The 24,475-nt window shown below is 36.9% G+C and overlaps 1 long non-coding RNA gene across 11 annotated transcripts in view; it reads left to right on the top strand.

Annotated features, from left to right (window-relative positions):
* The window catches only part of LOC147584241 (uncharacterized), a 386,937-nt gene that overhangs the window by 75,219 nt on the left and 287,243 nt on the right, over positions 1-24,475 (top strand). For all 11 annotated transcript variants that reach the window (XR_015244056.1, XR_015244087.1, XR_015244125.1 and 8 more), the window contains one exon: positions 17,211-17,270. This is a non-coding gene — a long non-coding RNA (uncharacterized LOC147584241). The remainder of the gene's footprint in view (positions 1-17,210; positions 17,271-24,475) is intronic.

Raw genomic sequence — 24,475 nt, 5'->3', positions numbered from 1 at the left:
TCTGTCACTGCAATTGGAGAAGACAATTTCTCAAATAAAATTATTCTATTATCTAATTCATGATGGAATTTTTTAATATTTAGCCATAATTCTGTATTGCATAATTAATTGTAATTGATTGACATGAGTTCCAGCAAGAGAGTTATTTTTAAATTTTCATGATCTCCTGGAAAAATAATAGGTCATTAAAAATGAACATTATTTATTCAGTGGAGATCAAAAGAATCAATGTGGTCACTCAGTAAAATATACTTTTGGACTTAAAAATGACTCAAATGGATTTTTAGAGTAATAAACAATCCAGAATGCAATAAAAGCACACTTCAAAACAGGAAAAATCATCATGACATTTAGAAGCAATAGAAAAAATAATATATAACCTATTTGTAATTGATTACAATAGGACCTCTGACATTTCTGTGTACTGAGGGGCTTATTCATGGAGCCATTGCTAATAAGCAGGGAAGTGTTGCTGATTATTTATGAAACATTTAAGAAATAATAGTTCATACTTGGCATAAATTCTAAATTAATGTCTTGAGTAATATAGCATTATCAGCTTGATGTGCTGATACACAGGGATCACTGTAGAAACTTGTGAACAGAAGTTTTCTTAATATTTATAGGATGTTGAAAGATTTGATTGCCTTTACCAGAAGCCACAGACATTTGCTAATAATGTTATGTGCCCTTTAGTAAATGTGTTATTTTTTTAAGTTTATTCATTTATTTATTTTTTAATAAGATTTCTTTTTTTTAAAGTTTATTTATTTATTTTGAGAGAGAGAGAGAGAGAGAGAGAGAGAGAGAGAGAGAGAGAGACAGCATGATCACGGGAAGGGCAGAGCAAGAGAGGAGGAGAGAGAGAATCCCAAGGGCTCCATACTGCCAGCGGATAACCTGATGCAGGGCTCGAAGTCAGGAACCTTGAGATCATGACCTGAGCCAAAAGCAAGAGTTAGATGCTTAACTGACTGAGCCCCAAATTTACTTATTTTTGAGAGAGAGAGCACATGCGTGTGGGTGGGGGAGGGACAGAGAGAAGGGAGACAGAAAATCTTAAGCAGGCTCCATACTGTCAGCATAGTGCCCAAGCAGGGCTCCATCCCATAAACCCTGAGATCATGACCTGAGCTGAAATCAAGGGTCAGATGCTTAACTGACTGAGCCACTCAGGTGGCCCTTAAATGTGGTATTTTATATGGGGTGCCATGTTAAGTATCACACAAATGAATTATACCACTATGCAAATTTTATTTAGTAATACACATACTACATGCTTTGAAATAATTGTAGAGTCATTGATTGATTCCCTCAGTCTTTAGATAACATCAGTGGGGCATGTGGTGGCCCCAGACTCTGGGCAAGTCAACCTCTTTCACTTTATCTAGCACACAGCATAAATTCCAATGTTCGTATATACCATGCTATTACAAAGTTTGGGAAACACTGAAAGTAACATTTATTGATCAGTAACTCTGTGGAAATATTGGCCTACGAACTAGAAGTGATTTAAAAACAACAATATATTTTTTGCTTTTAGAAGTATTTAAAATCTAATGTAAGAGGAATATGTATAAAAGTCACAAAAAGATTTGTTATTTCTGTTTTAATGAGCTTAACATGTATCACAAGTCCCCATTTCCACTATAGTGGAAACAATCTTGCCAAGTCAAGGTAACTTCCAGTTTAAAGCTGTATCTTCTGGATATATTCAGGCAACTTCAAGTCTCCCCTCCCACTTCTCTTCTCTAGGGTGATCTAGGTTCTTAGGTGCTTTCATATCCTCATGACATTGGAAGGAGATAATAGGTCTGGGATTGCTTTCTGCTGTGTTCAGTGCTGGAATACCTTGCCATCTGTTCTGTCAGCATCAGCAAAGTGTCGCCATTATTCTGGCGAGTTCATTCTGTACTGTAGGTACCCCCTCCCCCATTTCTTTTCTCCTTAACCTTCAGGGATGCTATATCTTAATTTTCACTTATTAGTCTGCCTTACTAGGGCAAGGGAGTCTTTTCTAATTCTCTGCATATCCCACAGGATTCAAGAAAGGATGGTGGAGTGGGCATGAATCTCCAGATACTTCTCAAGATAGAGAAGTATTTGTCCTGTTGTAATTTATACTCCAAAGTGGTGGCTCCATGTTGGGAAGCATCACACTACTAGGCAGTCTCTCTACAAAATCCAGACAAGAAATGGAGTTTTTTTTCTGCCTTCATATTCTCATGAAAGTTTGATGGTTTCTCTAGGCTCTGCTTCTCTGGATTTCAAGCCTTCAGTGGGAAAAGGAAGACCCTGGTACAACAGTACCTAGCTTTGCTCCCCCAGTCTTCTACAAAATCTCTCTCTCATATCACATGTGAACATACAAAGGTTGTGGACAGCTGGAATTACATATTCCTCCCCATGCTCATGTGGTTTATAATCTAAACTAGTATTACTCAAATTTTTTTGATAGAAATCCTTTGTGACAAAAACATTTTCATATCAATCCCAGAAATCACACACTTACCTTAGTCTTAATTGTCTAAATTATAATATACTTTATTCTATTTCATTAGGGAACAAGCAAACAAAACAATGCTAGCCTAGACCCTGGACATTGTTTTTGTGACCTACCTGTGGGCCTTGATCACCAGTTTGAAAAACAATGTTATAAACCTTTGTTCTGAGTGCCTTCTTACTCTTGATAAACAAAACCAGATTTTTAGAATTCTAGTAGACCTCTTCCTTTTTCCAGTGGCTGGGTCTTGCAAATAGAAAGAACTTTGATCTTCAGACCAGTATCTATGCTCTATGCTTTAAAAATCCATTTGAATTATTTGTTTGGGTCTATATCCCACTTTACACCTTGGGCAAGGAATATCTCTGAGTATATGGGCAGAGAACAGTAAGAAAAATGAGGGAAAGAATCTATAGATTTTATCCTGCTATGTATAAATCAGAACAGAGAACCATAGAAGTCTAAAATGCCATAGAAACTTAGATTAATTTACCCAGCCAAGCAGTTCACAGGGGGCACTACTATTCAGGGGGTTTATCTGACTTGTTCAAGGCCACAGAGCTTGTTAGAGCCACAACTTGAACCCGTGGCTGTTGGCTGTCATGTAATCAATCATCTTTTCCATGTAACACTATTTGGCCTTTTCTTAAAATTGGAAAATTGGTCAAATGAAAAGTATATAAAAAGTACTAACATGGAGCAGGGGCGGATTTGCATCATGTACTTAATAATTGTTAGTTCTTTTTTCTCTTCCTGACCTTAAAGGGTCTGAGGTTGAAGTATTCATTGTGTCTGATGTGGTTCCTAATTTTTTATATTCCTTCCCTCTTTCTCTCTTTTCCATAATACTTAGGATTCTGAGAGAAGAGTGAATACAATATATACTTTTGTGGGGTCACTATTATGCATATATTTTTGTGGGATCACTGTTAAGCCTTGGTATTAGAGAGTCTGACAACTCATGTGCCATAAGACAAAATTTGGGGACTAAACTGATAGTCACTTTGTTCTTTGGCTGTTCACCCGGTTCCATTTCAACCCTTCTTACAGAAAACATATTTCATACACTGACATAAAGATATCTGGACAGTTTTGATGATCTACATCAGGCATCAGCAAAAGAGGTTTATTTGAAAAAAATACATATCTAAAAAGAGGCATGTCAACAACTCTTTTAGAAAGTGCTTTATCAATGTGTCAAAGATCCTTGAAATGCACAGCAGTATTTCTCTCAGAGTTATGTCTAATCACAAAATACTATATTGGATACAACTTAAACATCAGCAGTAGTAAGATAATTAAGTAGATTATTGTACTTGTGTAAAATAAATTATTTTACAACCTTGAAATATGATATTGATGATCAGTGTCCATGACTGTGGGGAATGTTTTGTGTTTTTAGTTTATAAAGGGCATATAAAATTGCATCCTCAGTATGAGATTAACTATGTAAAAACAATTATATAGAAAAAGATGAGAAGGAAACAGATTAAGATATAATAATGATTATCTTTGGGAAATGGATTTACAGTGGTTGTACTTTTTCTTTTCCCTTCCAAATCTTAATATTTTCTTTAATTATCATGCACTATCTGTACTTAGAAAAAAATTATACATAAACAGCTTAAAACAGGTATTTTAGACATACGTAGCGTCAGTTTAAAGTGTTGGAAGCAGGAAAAAATCTCAAGTTTTGAGTTTTTAGGGTTTTTAGGTTGTGTTTGACTAGAATGTTCAAAAAAGCCTTGTGAGTTGGGACATTAGCACCATTTTTCGCATGCAGTATCCTGAGATGTAACATCAGTGCATCACAGCCACTATTTGTAATGTGCAATATGAAGAAAGAATATGTTGAATGGAAAGAACATCAATCTTTAAACAACAAGTAGAGTTATTATTTAGCATTTTGAGTCGGCCACAGTGTTTGTTTATCTCCTGCTGCTATTTATAATTCAGGACTGTTGTTATTGGATCCAGAGTAGAGGAGCAAGTTGAAAAGAGAAGAAATGAATAGCTCCTCCCCCTCCTCTCTGAGGAATCTTACCTGCAATCAATCCTGCTAGATGAACTGCAGCCACAAATGGGTGTGCTTTCTTGAATTCACTGGCTGTACCCACAGTCCATGCTGCAGTAGTTGAAGCAATCTTCCTTTCAAGATATTGATTTCCTATGGAATTGTCATTTGAAATGATGGATCTACAGTTGGGTTGGGACCTGGAGGAAAGATGGTTGTGTTTGTGTTGCAGGCAGGAATCTTGACAAGCTTTGTCCTCCACACAAAGGACAAACGGAAAGGAAAGAAATTATTAGAGTTGGAAGAAAGATTAAGGAAAATACTTTAATCATCTTCCCGTTTTACAGGCCAATTTCTAATACTTAAGATGAGGTTATTTATGGGTTCCTCATTTCACAGGAGTTGAATATTTCTGATTATTCCTAAAACCAAAGTAGTAAGACCTTTGGTGATGATGTACTTTACCACAGAAATGCAGAAAGTTTTACTGTTTGGCTAGGGTATTCATGGTTATAATTTTCTTTTTCTCAGAGGTGGTCTGAAGGCTGATCTTTGGGTCACAATGTTAATAGTCCTTTTTCTATAGATCAGATTTCCTGGACCCTGGAGGCTTCCGTTAAGAAGGGCTTGATTCCTGGCTGTTTCCATCCTAAAATATTGGAACTTACTCCTTTTCTTTCCTCTCTCTCTTCTGTTATCTTCTTTTATATAATGTGAGTTTCACGTATTATAGAACATCTTTTTCTGTAATGTGTCATCCCTTTTTTTCTGCCACACTTTGAGTCAAGTTATTCTATACTTTCTTTTTTATGTTTGTCACTTGTTTTTCCTGTATACTCTATTTTTTACCCCAGAAACAACCCAGCCTCATTGGGTTGGGGTTTATTATTCAGACTGATTATTTGCTTGACACAAATCTCTCTCCTATTATTCTAAGTAGGCCCAAAGATATTAATATACCCTTTTGTTTTCTTAGTTTTTAGAGAATAGTCCATGATGTTAAGTGTGAAAATGGGATTGTATAAGCTTGTGTCTTAGAGTGTGTGATATACAAAAACATTAAGTTCCTACAGCAGTTAGTGAATACTTACAATCAGTGAATGCAATATTCTTCATAAATACATTTTATTTTATGAAAATTTTTTTAAATATTTATTTATTTGTGAGAGAGAGACAGAGCATGAACAGGGAAGGGGCAGAGAGAGAGAGAGGGAGACAGAGAATCCAAGGCCGGCTCCAGACTCTGAGCTGTCAGCACAGAGCCTGACATGGGCTAGAACTCACAGGCTGTGAGGTCATGACCTGAGCCAAAATCAGACCCTCAACTGACTGAGCCACCCAGGTGCCCCAATAGTCTTCATAAATAAATTTTATAACAACAAAACCTTGGATTTATTATCAGACTATATTTTAAAAATATTTTTCTACAGAAAATTTTCTCTCAAACTCACTCATTTTTCTACCTATGTTAATTATATAAACAAAATTAGATCACTTGTAGGTGATGGAACATCATCAGCATATACCGTATAATAGGTACTTTTGGGAGTTTTTGGGTCATTGAGTTGTCGTGTCCTTAGGCTAAATGATCACTGATTCTTTGTTATTGCATTTCATATATATATATATATATATATATATATATATATATATATATATATATATACTGATTTTTTTGATACTGCATCATATATATATCTTTAAGAAACTGGCTTTTCTGGCTGTCTTAAACATGTGTTTTCCCTCTTCTGTAATTTTCTTCTTTTAATCTATATTCTAGAAAAATCCTATCTGTTCTAAGCAGAATTCTATCTGAAGTAATAATAAGTAGTCATTAGGTAATATTTAAAAACACAAATTTAAAAACACAATATTTAAAAATGCAAACTTTTGATATACCTATTGACCTCTATTTTTTGCTCTTTAATAAAACACTTGATTTGGGGCACCTGGGTGGCTCAGTTGGTTAAGTATCTTCAGCTCAGGTCATGATCTCGCGGTTTGTGAGTTCGAGCCCTGAATCGGGCTCTGTGCTGACAGCTTGAAGCCTGGAGCCTGCTTCGGATTCTATGTCTCCTCCTCTCTCTGCCTCTCCCCTGCTCATGCTCATGTTCATGCTCATGCTCTGTCTCTCTCTCTCTCCATAATAAATAAAAACGTTAAAAAAAAACCAAAACACTTGATTTACTAGGATTGCAGAGATTTGAAGTTGTGGGACAAGTTGGTGATATTGAAATATGTGACTTTTTCTAAGCAATGCCCATATTAATAGGTAGATTAATTCTCATAATGTTATGATGATTAGATGTATCCTACATGTGAGCATTTGATATGTGATGGTCACATAGTGTGTAGGGGGGGGCGGTGTGGGGAGAGGGAGAGAGAGATGGAAACAGGTGAGAGGGATGGGGAGAAATCAAACCCAACCTTCCTGTAAAGAATTGACCAAAAAGGGTGGCATAAAACTTCTTTGGTAGACATTTCTAACATCTTTCACTAAATGAATCACAATTTTCAACACTCTTGTCAGGTAAACAGCAGTGTCACCTTCATTTTTGTTTTGTTTAGCACACATTCCCTACATTTATTTATTTATTTATTTATTGTTAATTTTTTTAAAATGTTTTTGTTTTTGAGACAGAGAGAGACAGAGCATGCACAGGGGAGAGGGAGGCAGAGAGAGAGGGAGACACAGAATCTGAAGCAGGCTCCAGGCTCTGAGCTGTCAGCACAGAGCCAGACGCGGGGCTCGAACTCACGGACTGTGAGATCATGACCTGAGCCGAAGTCGGACGCTTAACTGGCTGAGCCACCCAGGCACCCCATTCCCTACATTTATTTAGAGAATATATTTGGTTTGGAGAATGGACTAGGAGGTGTGTATGTAGATTAATGTAAGGTGAAATAGAGCATGAAAATATCCAATTGGAGCAATGATTTATCTGATTTTAGTATTTAAATGAATTTCTTTAACACCCAAAAAAATGAAAATTCCCTTGGCAGATGCTTGTTGATGATCTCCTGTCATCATAGCAATGTCTTATTACTGAGTAATTAAAATCACACTTCCAAACTAGAGAAACCTTTCCATTTTGGGCATAAAGATGTAGTGGGATTCAAGTAGATTTCAGTCAATAAAGCCTTAATTAAACAGAAATCAATATGTTAGGAACTTAAATAGATTTCAATAGTTAATTTCTACTCTATGATAATAAAAAAAGTCTATTTTTTTTTAAAGATTCTTCAATAACAACCACAAAAAAAAAGGTATGTTTTCTGGGACACTCTCAGGTAGCCAGAGTTCATCCTTCCATTTCTGGTAGGATGTTAGTTGAGTTTTTATTGTAACAGTATTTTTAAGGGAGAAATTTTTACCCTTCAGGACACTAGACCTGTATGGATCCTTTAAATTCTTACAAATCAAATTCTGACTAGACATATTTATAAAAATTGTCTGATACCCATTTTCTATATTAAGAGAGAGATTTTTGTATCAGTCTTCTTCATGCATGTGCATTATTAATGGAAACAGTGTGATTTGGAAAGCTATTTTACTTAGACTGTCATCTTTTTTTTTTTTTAACAAAGTAAGTAGATTCTATTTGGTGTTCAGTGAAATAGGCTAAGTTATGTTGCTGGATGTTTATGGTAAATATGTGCCATTTCTCACTCATTTTTGTTTAGACAAACATTCATTTCTGACATTTATCTACTTTATTTACCAGTCACTGCTATTTATATTAGTAAGCAATGCTATTTCCTATTTAACTTTGGTATGATCACTATGCAAGTATAATTTTGAGCTCAGCCACCTGTTTACACATTCTGTCATATGGCAAAACAAAACCCTTTCTAGAGTAAGTATTTAAGAGGAGAGAGGCAATAGTGTGAGTGAGACATTTGGCAATCCTAATCCTAAAGCAGCCTTAAATTACATTGTTTAAACTGTTAGCCTGCATTAATTCCTGAGGATGCTTATTGGTAGGCAGTATAATTAAGATGCTGGTGAGTATTAATGGAGTAGCAGGACCATTATTGATAACACTTGCATCTAAGCTTTTAGCTTATAAATATTGAAAATGTGTTAACATGTATTGATGTTTGGTCATGAACCCAGGGGCAGTGAAATACATAAAGAAGGCAATGAATACATAATAAATAAAGAGCCACAACTCTGCTGTTACATTGGTTATGTACTTTTCATATGGATTTTTTTTTTTTTTTTTTACTTGGAGAATATTCTTTCCTGTCAAGTTTTTTGGAAAGGAGCTATGAAATCTTCTAGGTATAGATTTGCCAAATTTTAACAGTTTATAGAAAAATCTGAGTAAGCCTCTCAGTAAGTGTAGTATGATAAAGATTCTAGTGATCCAAGTTTAATCCTATTACCTGTGTTGTTTTCCACCTTAACACCAGGAATCCATTTTGGGCATGATTTCAATGAGCTATTGTTAGGTGAATGTCATTTTAGTGAGTGATCTAAAACTGAATGAAGTTCCCCAGTCAAATGTTTTGTCTTGTATACAGCAGTAAAAGCTGTATGAAAAGAATAATTTACTGTGAGAATGTGGAAATTGATAGTATAACATAAGGAGTTATCTTTTCCTAAATTAGGAGTAATCTGAAAGTATAAAGGAGATGGAATTCTAATGAGCACAAAGTTAATATATTTTTCCTAATGGAAAACATTTATTTCTGATATCTTTTTTTGGGGGGGGGTGGAGGGAAAAGCTGTTAGATCAAACTTTTGGTAGTGGAATGAGAGTTTTGACCAAGGTTTTGTCTTCCTGTCACTGAAAACAGTTTTCTGAGTATGAGTTTCTAACAATATGGGTAATGAGAAATTTGGAAAAGAAAAGACTAGTCTTGTAGGATGTCAGGAAAGGGCATGAGCAAGCATTAGACAAAAAGAATGCACACAAAAAAGACCCCTAATGGAATGAATACCCAGCTTGTCACAAAAATGCTTAATGATGGAGTAAAGATAAATTTGTCACTTTCTCATATGTTGAATATTCATCATATAGTCTATGCAGCTGTATCTTAGAATGCCATTTCCTTTTTTTTTTTTTTTTTAAACATAAAGCAGATTACTCCACTAGTTTATTCTTAGGAACTGGATTGTGTACCTTGTATGCTTAAATGAACTGTTGTAAGGCCAGACTTTAAATGGTATTTTGTTATTAGTATTTTTTTCTTACTATATGATCAGGTTTATGGTATGTAGGCTACATTTCTTTTTGTGAAATAGACAAAAGGTTATATGAAAATGAGCATTGCCATAGTTGGTACTCGGGTATTCTGATTGATATTTATTCAATGTTAAACCAATGCTATATTAAAGCATATATGCACATATGTATTAAGATACGGACATTGTACCTCATTATTTATTAGTAAAGGAAGTGATCTTAATTATTTCTCTAGTAGGTTTCATAGGTTAATGCAAAGTCTAATCATCTCTTTTCAGACCCAATAACATGTGTGGTTCAAATTTTATAACGCTGTAACTTGGAAATAATATTTATAATATCTAATTGGTGTTTGTAATCTTATATTGCAAACTAATTTAAATTTTTTTTTTTCAACGTTTATTTATTTTTGGGACAGAGAGAGACAGAGCATGAACGGGGGAGGGGCAGAGAGAGAGGGAGACACAGAATCGGAAACAGGCTCCAGGCTCTGAGCCATCAGCCCAGAGCCTGACGCGGGGCTCGAACTCCCGGACCGCAAGATCGTGACCTGGCTGAAGTCGGACGCTTAACCGACTGCGCCACCCAGGCGCCCCACAAACTAATTTAAATGACCAATTTAAACATTTAAAGTAAATTTAAAAATGTGTCTATATGTAATACCTGACTCCGGACTTGAATTTAAGATGAAACTCATGTAGCTTAAGCCTCAGGGCCCCCACTTGCCTGACTCCTTTTCAGTTCCAGCGTATAGTCCTCCCTGGATATAGAGAGGAAGTGCTGATAATGCTCTAAGTAGTAGTCCTGGGACTCTAGGTAGTTGTGGGTCACCAGCATCTCCGCATCTACCCACATCCTCAGTGAAAACCTTATCTTGGTAGAACTCATTGTTCATCTAGACCGTACCATTGTTCATCCAGAGGATCTGAACAAATGCCTTTCTCTCACTCCCTGGATCAGAGGCCTCTAAAGATCTTGATTTGAGGCCACTTGTGCCCTCTCCCAACCAGGACCAGGTCACAAGGGGGCAGGGAGGCTCTAGCTCAGTCCATGGGTTACATCTAGGGAGAACCTAGCCAAGTCCTTGGGGTGATGCATATATTACAAGATCAAAGTGCTGAGATTCTTCAAGAGCTTGCCCACAGTGATCATAAAACACCATAAAGCTGTGGTTTTATAGTAAACATCAAACAGTATAGTAAACATAAAACAACATAAAAACACATAAAACTCCCTCTGTGCTGAAGCTTGAAAAAACCATCTAAGCTCTCAATAACACAAAACAAATTTCCATTAACCATGCTAGGAGAAAGACTGAGTTATCATTTTATTGAAAATGATATACAAATTATTGCCAGTCAGAGAGAATGAACCCAAAATGTTGGGCAAAAGTATCACACAGGTATTACAGAAGTGGCAGTTAATAATAATGATAAAACTGATAGGTTATTTTCCTGGATTTTGTGATGTTCATAGTATTTTTCAGCTTTTTAAAACTTTATAATTTGTTACAAATCCTTTCCTCATTCTAAATACATAACTCACTTTCACAGCTACTTTTTTATTCATAGTTTTATATTATTTTCTAAAAAATAGGTCTCCAGGCTATGCAAAACCTGGATCCCTCTCTGCCTGGTACATAATAGCTATTTAATACGTGTTTTTTTATTCTCCTCTAGATCCATTAAATTTCCATTGACTGTATAAATATGATGACTTTACTAATATTTGTTATGTACAATTACATAGTGTCTATTGACTGTTTTTTTACTTATGCCATTTTAATTTTTTTAATTTTTAAATATTTTTTTATTTTTGAAGGAGAGAAAGACAGAGTGTGAGCAGGGGAGGGGCAGAGAGAGAGGGAGACACAGAATCTGAAGCAGGCTCCAGGTTCTGACCTGTCAGCACAGAGGTCTACATGGGGCTCGAACTCACAAGCAGTGAGATCATGACCTGAGCCAAAGTGGGCCTCTCAACCAACTGAGCCACCCAGATGCCCTGCCATTTTAATTTTTTTTAAACGTTTATTTATTTTTGAGAGAGAGAGAGAGAGCACGAACAGGGGAGGGGCAGAGAGAGGGAGACACAAAATCCAAAGCAGGTTGCAGGCAGGCTCTGAGCTGTCAGCACAGAGATCCACACAGGGCTTGAACCTACAAACCATGAGATCATGACCTGAATCGAAGTCGGATGCTTAACTGACTGAGCCACCCAGGCATCCCTGGAAAATGGGTTTTTGTAACTGAAATTAAGTTGAGAATCGTGACATAAAGAGATCATCTTCCATTTTCCAGATAGGTCCTAAATCCAATGACAAGACACAAATAGAACAGACACAAGTGGAGGAGGAAATGTGACTATGGAGGCAAACCACAGAGAAGCAGTGATGGATTCACAAGCCAAAGAATGTCAGTGGCCACTACAAGTTAATAGAGGTAAAGAATATAATCTTTCCTAGAGCCTTCAGAAGTTGATGGCCCTGCTGACTCTTTGATTTTGGATTTTGTGTCCCCAGAACTGTGAGAGAATAAAGTTCTGTTCTGTTTTTTTGTTTTGTTTTTGTTTTTGTTTTTTAATTTAACAGATTAAACATATTCCCATTAGGTTTAATTTCTTTTTTTAATTTTTTTTTATTTTAACTTGTTTTATTTTTTATTTATTTTTTTAATTTACATCCAAATTAGCATATAGTGCAACAATGATTTCAGGGGTAGTAAACTTCTGTTGTTTTAAGCCACCTGGTCTGTGGTAATTTGTTATAGCAGCCACAGAAAACTAATATAGCTTTCATTTTAGCACCAACATTTTCTAATGTTATCATCAAAGCACAGTTTGTTGTAGTAAACAAATGACCAGATGGGATCAAATGACCAGATGGAGCCTGGGTGGCTCAATTGGTTGAGCATCTGACTTGGGTTTAGGTCACGATCTCAAGGTTCGTGGGTTTGAGCCCCATGTTGGGCTCTATGCTGGCAGCTCAGAGCCTGGAGTCTGCTTCGGATTCTGTGTCTCCCTCTCTCTCTTTGCTCCTTCCCTACTCATGCTCTCTCTCTCTCTCTCTCTCTCTCTCTCAAAAATAAATAAACATTAACAAAAATTAAAAACAAAAACAAATGACCAGAAACTAGGTGAAGAAGATGGTATTGGAGGCTGAGAGGGATAAACAGAAGAACAAATTTTGAAGAAAGAACAAATAGAAATTTATATTCATGAAACAGATAATTTTGTTTTTTCCTTTTCCTGTTGCATTCTTTTTGATATTGTGGTTTATTTTTTTCTATCTGTATTGGGGGAGTGGTTAAAGAATAGACTTTATTAACACTTTGTGAATCAGAAAAGAGCCAGGGATCACCATGGTAGTTCTCGGTGCAGAGTCACAAGAGAAGTTGAGAAGAGGTAGTTACAAATCTTTTGAAACTTTTCAGTTGCACAAGGGGGTACACTATGTTTTATCCGTATGAACAATCACCTAAAGTATATCTTTTTCACATATACAAGCTCCAAAATGTTTCTCTACACCAAGAGGTTGTCCATTTTTATATTTGTCCTAGGTGTGACCTATTAATGCTACTGATTACCTGAGTCTATGAAGATCTTGTTTTTGTTCTTTTATAATGTGTTTTTTAAAAAGTATTCACTTAAGTAAATTAAATTATGTATGTTTTTGCTTCTTTAGATGTACAAATGTTTTAATGTAAATATATATAAGATTTAAATACTTATAAGCTAATAGGTATAATTCTTTTTCATTAAATAGGGACAGTAATCTACACTTAAGGGTTGAATTGATGTGTCTGTTAGAAAAAATATGTCAATAATTTAAATACATTTAGGAAATATACTGAACTAATATATATAGAAAGGTTATTTCAATTTAATGCAAGAAAGTAATTTAACCATTTATAATTAATAAAGCTTCCTATTTTGATGTTTCTATATGCTGAATTTTTATATATCATCTTTGGAAAGTGTAGTAATTTTTCTTAAAAATTGATGAGGAACTCATGAATTGTATCCATGGAAAATCAGATACATTGTCCTTTGTAAGGACAGAGATGTGAAGGAATGTTTGTATGTCTTGTTTATATTAAAAAACATCTTTTCTAAGGGGAATTTAACATATTTTATTAATATTGGCCCAGATTCTGTTGGTAGTCTGTCCATTAGAAAGACAGGTAAGAGATAATGGGTTCTCGTATTTTATTTTATTGTATTTTATTTTATTTATTTTATTTTTTTAAATGTTTATTTATTTTTGAAGGAGAGACAGAGTGTGAGTGGGGGAGGGGCAGAGAGAGACACACAGAATTTGAAGCAGGCTCCAGGCTCTGAGCTGTCAGCACAGAGCCTGATGTGGGACTTGAACTCACAAACTGCGAGATCATGATCTGAGCCGAAGTTGGGAGCTCAACCAACTGAGCCACGCAGGCGCTCCTATTTTATTTTTTGAAGTCTATTTTGTATGATACAAGTATTGGCTATTTTCTGTTTTTATTTTTAATTTTTATTTATTATTATTACTATTATTATTATTCGTTTTTATTTAAATTCCAGTTAGTTAACATACAGGGTGATATTAGTTTCAGGAGTACAATATAGTAATTCCAGGTGTAGAGCTTACTTTAAAAAAAGGGGTTCTCTTCTTTTAGATGAATCTCCTATATTGCCTCATCCCAATATATCCTCTGAATCCAATTCCATTTATAAGAAATATAAATTGCTTTTCATTGTCTTCAAGGTAAATTCCAATTGTTTAACGTTCATGAACAAGCCCTTTTTAGTTAAATGACTCCATCTCCTACCATTGCCTCCCTCTTCATCCTCTATGATTTTATTTTGCAATTATACTGCTTAATAGAGCCCATGCTATTCTATGTCTCTATATGTTTTTACATGTATGAGAGGATTCTATGTGAGATGCCAACATAATGTAATTTGTCTGGAAAACTGGTGGGGTGGGCACTTTTCCTACATTGACAGAACTTTTAGAAGAGCTTATCCTGAGAGAAAAAGAAGGATGGGTGTGTTGTAATAAGTGAACCTTGGCCTCAGAAGGACAGAGCCAACCTCAAGTTTAGTATGGTGTCCATGACTTGTTCAGCTCCCTGTTGGGCACATGTCTGAATCCTATGGAGACTAAGTAGGAGAGAGATCTAGAAAAATCATAAAAAATGTGCTTTTTGCATCTTCTTTTTGAGTGGAATTCCTACTATGCTTTGCCATAGAACTCCCTAAAGCGTGGATTATATGAAGGTCCAATGATCGCCCCCAGAGAGCTGTGGTTCCCTGTGGTATGATATTCCCTTTATCTGTTGATGCCACGGAAATGCTACTAGGAACATCCTTTTTTCATAGGTCTCTATAAGACACTTTCTCTGATCTCAGAAATATCTGGTTGTTGTGGTGTTGGTCTTGGAATTGGTAGGAACTGGATGTTCTGAATTAATAGATGGAGAAAATTTGGAAACTTTTGGATGTTTGGAAGTTCCAAACGTAATTATTTGGCATCCTAATCAATAGAATCTTGCTAAGTGAATGAATCTTATCTGATATACTCACCTCTGTTATTATATTAGTGGCTAAAATGTGTTCCTTCCCCTACTATTTAAATTTTATCAAACTGTGAAATTTCTCTAGAAATAAAGTTCTTTAACTCAAAGACTTAACGACTTAACTCTATTATGATGGGATTTTAGTCTCTGTGGCAGGGTCGCAGATCTGATTTTTGATAAGGAGGAATTCTCCAGGTGTCCTCCCAAATCACACCTCCTAACTTCCTGTAGTGTCAGTCCTTCCACAACTGCCTGCAAATAAGTAAATTGCTCTGGGATCTAAGAGCTGATGGCTCTCTGAGGAGAAGGCCAGATACTCCATTTTTGACTCGTCACTCACTTCACTGCTCCCATCTTCACATGAGAATCCTCACATTTATCACTCAAATCATGGAATATCACTGAGCAGGAAAAGATCAGTGGTGATGGTAGCTAGAAAAGCCAGTCCAAAGCACTCATCAAGAAAGATTTGCTTTTTATTATCTTTTTTGCTTTGGTTTATGATAACTCACAGAAGTGGGGAAAAAATCTTGGCATAATAACATTATGGGCTGACATCGACTAGTTTCATGCAGGATTTAGCTTTTTGCTGTGAAAGAAGTAATTGGTGCAAGAGAACTTGAGAGACCGGAAGCAGCTATTGCATCCCATTCAGGAATAATAGAGCTAGCTAAAATTAACCAGTGGGGTTTATAAACTCCAAACTTTCATCTGTTAAACCTAGATTAAATTGGACAGACCAAACACAGTCTTAACACTTGACCCATGTGAATGGAAGAGAGTTTAGATAGCATCAGATGAGCTAGGAATAAGAATGAGCATCCAAGGCTGTGAGCATCCCTGTAGACAGAGCCGATTATTGGGATCTCTGTGTATTGTCTGTGTATTGCTGTGGTGAGGTCCAAAGTGAACCTTCCTTCATATCCTGTTAGGCCTGAGATACTGCCAGATACTTCCTGCCTCTTTAGTACATTTTTGTGGCCCAGTTGTCATATTTTTAAATAGATCCCAACAACCATGGATACTGTTCATGAAGAACAGTATTCTTTCTGTTTTAATGGCATTCAAATGTTTCCCTCTTTGAAACTGACCCAATCTTATCACTCTGTATATGAGGCAACTGGAGAAGTTAAGCAGCTTTTGGTTCATGTTGGTTGCTAAGACCAGGAGCCAGGTCTTGACTGAGGCAGACCAGAGCCAGGACTTTTGTCTGCCTCTCAGTCCACTCAACCTTTTTTTATAGGATGCATTTTTTTAATTAAAACCCAGAGTAAGTGGCTCCTTTTCTATCTGAGAATGGAAAAGATGTCTGAGATGCTCTTGGAAGTCATTAGAGTCTACCTCCCTGGCAAAGGGAAAAACAAAGCTAAGTCTGATCACTTACTTTTAGGGCATTGAAAAATATAAAACCTCAGTGAAGACCATACTATAAGACATGGCCTATTATATATTTGTTTGAAAAAGAAAACAGTGACATTATTGACAAAGCTCATAATGGCTATATTTAGCTGCAGTTTGGAAATTTGAGGACATTAAAAAAAATTTTTTTTTTACAAATATTAAAGAGGAACCTACAAAGTGTCAGGTATTGTGTTAAGTGTTTAGGATGCAAAGTCCATACTGCTTATGGATATGACTCCTGCCTTCATTGTACGTACTGTCTACAGGGGTATATAGACAAGTAAGTGGGTAAGTAAGGTGCAGTGTGAAAATGAGCATCATAGGGGAAGTATAAGGCATAGGTGAAGTACTTAGCAAGGGAACTACATTTAGACATGGGGAGTCTGAGAAGTTTTGCCAGTAGTAGTGACATTTAAGCTGCAAAGTCAAGGATGAAGAGAAGTTAATCCAGTGAAAATGGGAGTTGGATGGGGATGGGCACGCGTTGTAGATACAGGGGCAGCATGTGGAAAGTTTCCAAATTAAAAGAAGAAATAATTTTTCAGGAGCTGAGAGAAGTTTGCTGAAGTATGCCGGCTACAAACTTCCCTGTGGTTATTTCAATGGTGAGTATACAATGTTATTTTGTTTCCCTAAGGGCACACATTATTTAGCAAATGAATACTTTTTCTAGACCTAGACATTTAGGAAACAATTTTGGCTCCCTTTTGTCTTCTGAAGAAGGGGCAGAATGTTAATCTCCAAACATACTGGTTGTTTATTATCTCTGCCTGATGTGTGTGTGTGTGTGTGTGTGTGTGAGTGTGTGTTGCCGGGAGGAAGGGCTACCATGCTTCTACATAACTTGCACTCTGTGGATCATGACAAATGGATACCTTCTGTTGTCTACCTACTGGCTGTTGTCCCTTGCAACATAGAATGCAGGCATTGTGGTCAAAAACTTTGTGTGAGGAGTCATATACAACTGTTAACATGTTTCCACCTCCTGGCTCTCCTATACTTTATCTATTTTATAACTTTCTTGTTTGCATACAACACCTCAGAATCCTACTTTAAGTTTCTGAGAATTCTGCCCCTGGACAATTATACTTGACAACGGAAAGGGAATAAAACACACATTAAAAAATGATTGTAAGCAACTTATGCCTATCCAAAGCACACTGGTGATGAAAAATTGTCCTGTGCATGTTTCTCTGTGCTGAAACAACTTGCTCCCTTCCGGCACAGCTGAGGCTTATATATTAGGTCATTCAATATTAAAGTGATTGTGAAGATTCCTAATTCACAAATATGCCCTAATAATGTATAGTAATTTTTAGCAATTATTTTCATCATTATTAATGATATTAATAGCTAAAATTTGTGTCATGTTACTATATATCAAATATTGAGCTAAGTGTTTCATGCTTATTATTTCATTTAATCTGCATAATGTTCTTATGAAGAAGGCATTATCCTTTTCTTTATCTTACAATTAAAGAAATTGAAGGATAGAGAGGTTATATACGTTGCCCCAAATCACAGAACTAATATGTGGGAGGAAGAATTTGAAACTAGGCTGGCTGACTTCAAAGGTCACTTGTATACCAAATAGAGTCTGTTGCTGAAGATAGTGGCATCATAAAAGTTTGCAAAAAGAGAAAACTAGCAGCATGTGCAAGAAACTGGTTGGGTATGATGTTAATTTAAAGGATAAGTTTCCGTGGCATGATGGACTGTCTTCTTATGGGTATTTTCAGGATATTTATTAGGTTAAAATTAACTTGCAGTTCTTGTGGATGCTAATAAGCTGCCCTGTTTACCTTGAAGCTGAACTTTACAAATGGTATTGTACCTTCATAACCTTGACATTTATTAGGGTTTGAAAAGTGCTGCTCACTCCTTGAGAAAAGAGAGTAAATGTACTCTTAGAGTACTTTGAAAAAAAAATCATTGCTATATGTGTGAATTGTTTGAGTGGTTCTTTATGGTTTACCAAGCACTTTTGCATTATTTTCTTTTATTCTTATAGCTCTCTGAGAGAGAGAGGGAGAGAGAGAGAGAGAGAGAGAGAGAGAGAGAGAGAGAGAGAGAGAGAGGAGAGAGGGTATTATTGCCTCCATTGTGCTGAAAAGGAAACTTATTATTGGTGAGTGAAGGATAAACCGGAACCAGAACATGAAACTCTACTCTTTTTCTTAAATACTTCTTTCCCTCTATATACCTATATATAGTTTGGAAGAAAAATAGAGGAAATTTTGTAGGGAATAATATGTAAGAAGATAAAGTCAGCTCCCCGTAGGTAAGCTAGAATGTGACTGCCTCTTGGCTGCTTACCATTGCCAAAAATGACTTGGTTAATAACCTCACTGCAGACAATGAAATTCCCAATTACCACAACACATAAACGTGGCATATAGCTTCTTTGCTGGCACCTACTTTTATGTCATTAGAAGAAAGCGGGGTCTTCATGGACTTCAGTTCTTCCTCTTTCCTCAACCCTGATGCCACCAGGGAGGGAAGACAGATGTTTGTAGAGAGGGGCTTTTATAAACCTTAGGAAATCTCGGGAGCTCCTTCACTTTTTATGGAAGAAACTCATGGACTATGTGGCAAGGATTTAAAAAGATTTTGTTATTTTAGTAGATAGAGCTGAGGTATATTTTCTGTTTTAGAGCCCATTGTAGGGAGAAAACTCCATTCCAGTGATTTGCCAACATACTCAAATTGTTGCTAAAATTTGTATTCAAATAATGTACGTTTTTTAGAAAATGTAGGTCTTGGCCAAAATTTTCCATATTGAATTACAGAAATAAAAATGAGGCACGTGGCACAATAATTGAGTTGAGAGTGTAGATTTTGATAAAAAACAGGCAAGAACTGGACACGAAGACATGTTGAAGGAGACCTTGGTAGCAGTCCCAAGAAACAACAATGATAGCCTGAAGCAAGTATCTGAAGTGACCAGTGTGCCTAGAGATTGTGGCAAATAGAAAAGGCAAAAATCAGTGTACGTCAGCTAATTGGATAATATCTTTTTTTGTTGTTGTTGTTAGACATACTTTGTTTTTAATTTAAAATTTTTTTTAAATTTACATCCAAATTAGTTAGCATATAGTGCAACAATGATTTCAGGAGTGGATTCCTTAATGCCCCTTACCCATTTAGTCCATCCCCCCTCCCCCACCCCCTCCAGTAACCCTCTGTTTGTTCTCCATATTTATGAGTCTCTTATGCTTTGTCCCCTCCCTGTTAAAACAGTATTAGCAGTAATTTCACAATGATCACATGTTCTGGGAACTTGGTCATCTTCAAATGTGATAAAAAATAATTTCCTCCGATTGAAGAAATACTTCATTGTTAGACAAGTACTTCCAGTCAGAGGCTGGGTAGCAAAATTGTCCATTTTATTGGCCAAAACATCTAGTTTGATGCAGACCAGGAAAATACTATAACCCAAACAACTGGAAGAAAGTAAAATGACTCGGGGGCTGAGGGGCTGATTTAAGGCTCCTTTAGAAAGAGAGATTGAGGTCTACCCAGGGCAAAGGCTTCATGACTCTGGTGAGGACGTCAAGTCTCTCTGCTTCAGAGATGTAGGCCTTAATGAAATCTGTTCTATCTGGGTTTAGCTCGCCTCTAGTTTATATAGTTACCTTTAGTGATATCTATCATTGGTCTGCTGCAGACTAGCTCTGTGACCTTGGTCTAATGCTTAACCTCACTGGATCTTTTTCTACAGCTCAATCAATGTATTTCCCATTCTTTTTCATTCCTCACAGGGACGCCTGTGAACAAATAACATAGTGAATGTGAAGTTGTTTTGAATTTCTCGGAGGAAAGTCACACTTAATACTGGAAATTATTGCTATTATTAAAGTTTATTGAAGTTAATGATTATTATTAGAAGTTCATTGGGGGGCGCCTGGGTGGTGCAGTCGGTTAAGCGTCTGACTTCAGCCAGGTCATGATCTCGCGGTCCGTGAGTTCGAGCCCCGCGTCAGGCTCTAGGCTGATGGCTCAGAGCCTGGAGCCTGTTTCCGATTCTGTGTCTCCCTCTTTCTCTGCCCCTCCCCCATTCATGCTCTGTCTCTCTCTGTCCCAAAAATAAATAAAAAAACGTTGAAAAAAAGAAGTTCATTGGGATAAACAACACTGCCAGTCAAGATTTGAGTAGCTCTTAGCTAAAAAATCAACAAGAGTTAAGCTTAAATGTTACGAGGGTTCTGCTGAAGCAGATGAAGGTTTAGGTAAAAGACATTTTTTTTTCTAGGAAAAGCATTGAACGGTAGGTTTATTTAGGACCCACAAAAACATTTTCTTAGATTTTTTAAAATTGGAATTGCAAGGTGCTCAGGTACCAGGTAAAATCTATTCTGTTAGATGAGATTTACTCATTTCAGGGATGGCTGGCTAGCTTCAGTTTTGTTTTCTGTTCCCTCCATACATCTTCTTTGCTCCTAGCCTCCTTCACACACAACTATGAAATAATTATAAAAGCAGTGCATTCAACAGCCTCAACTCAGCAACATACAGATATGTATTACTCATTTTTTTTCTATGTTTTGTCAGCATTAATTTTCTGTTCCACTACCCACTGGTAAGACTGGGGAGTAGAGAACCTTGATATTTACAGTAGAAGTATCTCAGTACATTCAGATAATTTTCTTCAGGTCACATTCACTACTCACTGTGGTCAATGTCTACTTTCAGTGGAGGGGTAGGGCCCTGCATTCCGTTTCACCTGTATTTGCTAATGCCTAGGGTCTAGGTAAGGACTGACCGACATGTGAGGGATATGAATGATCTTTGTGAGGACTTTGGGTCACCTCTCTGATTGGCCATTGCCTCTTCTCCCTCTAACACTGGCTGCTTGATAAGATTTGATGCAGCTGGTCCCTAAGTTCTGGTTCCTTGGTATGACACTTGAACTAGGCATTGGTGACTAGGGGACATTCTCTCTGCAGCCCCCTAACTTGAAGAATCTTATGGGGATGCTGCCACCTCTTTTTCCTCAAAACTCCTGAACAGATGGTCTTTGAGTTCCTCAGGTGATCACCTATCCTTGCCTGACATTATTTTTACAGCGTGCTCTGAGCCCTCAGAAAGCCTCAGAGCCCCCACCATGGAGCTTCAGCTTAGGGAGAAATTCAAGAGAGTAATCTTTGCCCTATGCCCAACTGTTTGCAGGTCCTGGTGCTTAGCAAACAGCTAGCTGTAAAATCAGCGGCCTATGAGATATCTATGTACTCCCACAAAGGAGAGAAGAGAAAGGAGGAGAACAAGTGCTCTACAAATTCTCTCCTATCATCTCTCCATGGATACCCCTTCTTTCCTACTACTAGGCTTTTAAACATTTTTATTGATTTACTTTTTGTTGACAAAATTTTGGTTTCTTTGGAAACTCCTAATGCCAGGTAATTGGCATAAAAACCATTCCATTTCACATCCCTACATGATTCTTGAGTGGATCTGAATCTTTTATAAATTAGTTTTAAAAGTTGTTTTTATTCATTCTCTTTAATTAGGCAAAACAAGACATAAATTTTTCATGGTAAATGAAATCTCTCTCCTATTATAAAAGATGCCAAGAGATAAAAATCTAGGCTAATGAGTTCCAAATTATGTATATGTGTGTGTGTTTTCTCCCCATAAATCAGAAGTGCATACATTGTTTTCCCAGTTTTACTGATGTGGAAAATGAGTCTCAGAGTTGTCTACATATCTAATAAAAGGCAGAGGATATATTCAAGTTGAGATTTGGCAAACTTCAAATTCTGTATTCTTTCTGCTAGAGGAAACAACCCTTCAGCGATTCCACTTGGTAGGCCAGCATTTGAACCCTATTCCTAAGTGTGAGAATGGTCTTTTCTTTATGAGTCTTGGAAGGGGCATACCTGCTTCCCATTATAGAAAGTGAACATATTGGATGCCTTCTTCGCCTCCCTTGCAGCTAGGACAAGGACATGTGACCTAGGCACTTCCAAGTCAGATGTGATCCTCCTAGAATAGGGGGCACTTTGAGGAGTTCTGTCTGGTCAGCAGTAGCAGTGGCCTTGCTTGGTTGAATCTTAATGGTACCAGGGCATGACTGCCAGTGTCTGTGTATACTGTTGAGGGCTCGCAATGATGACAGTGCAAGCTGCAAAGTGCAGGATTTTGAGATGGTAATCGTAGGGTTCTGACCAGGTCAGTGGCCTCATCTGGGCATATTCTTGGCTGTCTATCTATGCATCTGTTTCCCCAACTTTTCCAATGGATCTGAGACCTACCTAATATTCTTTTCATAAATGTCTTCCTATTTAAATGAGCCAGGATTGGTCTTATTTATTTATTTATTTATTTATTTATTTATTTATTTATTTATTTATTTATTTTCAGGTTCCAATCTATAGTCTTCTGAATCCTTTTTAGCCCAATTCTTCTGTTTTTTTTTTTTTTTTTTTTTTTTTTCTGGGTTTGAGGTCTATGGAGTTTATTACAGAGCTAGGTAGTATTTCTATTGGACACGTTTTGCAAAGTACTATCCATGGTTTCCTTGAAACTAAGGGTGATTATTAGGATATGAAGTGTATAATTGCCACAGCATACTAGGCAAAATGCAAGAGCATAAATGATTTTCCCCATAACTTAACAGGCATGGGCTTTGGAATTTGTGAAAGGGGAGCAAAATAAGCATTTCTTTAAAAAAAACATTTTTTTTTAACGTTTATTTATTTTTGAGACAGAGAGACACAGAGCATGAACAGGGGAGGGGCAGAGAGAGAGGGAGACACAGAATCTGAAACAGGCTCCAGGTTCTGAGCTGTCAGCACAGAGCCTGATGCGGGGCTTGAACTCACAGACTGCGAGATCATGACCTGAGCCGAAGTCGGATGCTTAACCAACCAAGCCACCCGGGCGCCCCCAAAATAAGCGTTTCAAGTGATTAATTTTATGAAGTGAAGCCCTTCAGTTGCCATCTGCCTAGCCTCATCCACTCAGTTCAAGAGTTAATGCACATGGGAGCACCTGGGTATTTAAGTCAGTTAAGCATCGACTCTTGATTTTGGCTCAGGTCGTGATCTCATGATTCCTGAGTTGGAGCCCCATGCTGGGCTCTGTGCTGACAGTGCAGAGCCTGCTTGGAATTCTCTTTCTCTCCCTCTCTCTCTGCCCCTCCCTTGTGCATGCTCTCTCTCTCCCATGAAATAAATAAATAAACTTAAAAAAAAAATAAAAACAGAGGCACCTGGGTGGCTCAGTCGGTTGAGTGTCCAACTTCGGCTCAGGTCATGATCTCACAGCTTGTGAGTTTAAGCCCTGCCTCGGGCTCTGTGCTGATAGCTCAGAGCCTGGAGCCTGCTTCGGATTCTGTGTCTCCCTCTCTCTCTGCCTCTAACCCACTCGCATTCTGTCTCTCTCTTTCTCTCTCTCAAAAATAAATAAACATTAATAAAAAATTTAAAAATAAAAAATAACTAAAAAAAGGCTTAACACACATGAAGCCCCTTCTACTCTGTCCACCATTCCCTTTCCTGCCATTCTTTATTACTTTATGTACTCTCTCTCTCTTTTTTGGTAAGCCTACTCCAAACACACATCTATACATGGAATAGATTCAGTGGCTCCTCAAGAGTGGATACTGTGTCTCAGTATCCATACTGTGCATGTTTCTCTCCAAAATCCAGGCTGATGCCTGGAACAGAGTTGGCAATCAGTGAATATTTATTTGAAGGAAACAGTAAGCACTGTAAATTCTGGTATGGTTAATTTCTTTCCAATTTAACCCTTTCTTAAGTTAAATTTTCAAAAGAGATTCCTCTACATGATTTATTTAATTCTTCATTAA

This window comes from Puma concolor, chromosome A1 (genome assembly GCF_028749965.1).
Source record: "Puma concolor isolate L17-30 chromosome A1, mPumCon1.1.hap2, whole genome shotgun sequence".
Classification (NCBI taxonomy): Eukaryota; Metazoa; Chordata; class Mammalia; order Carnivora; family Felidae; genus Puma; species Puma concolor.
This window is presented reverse-complemented; position numbering and strand designations above follow the sequence as displayed.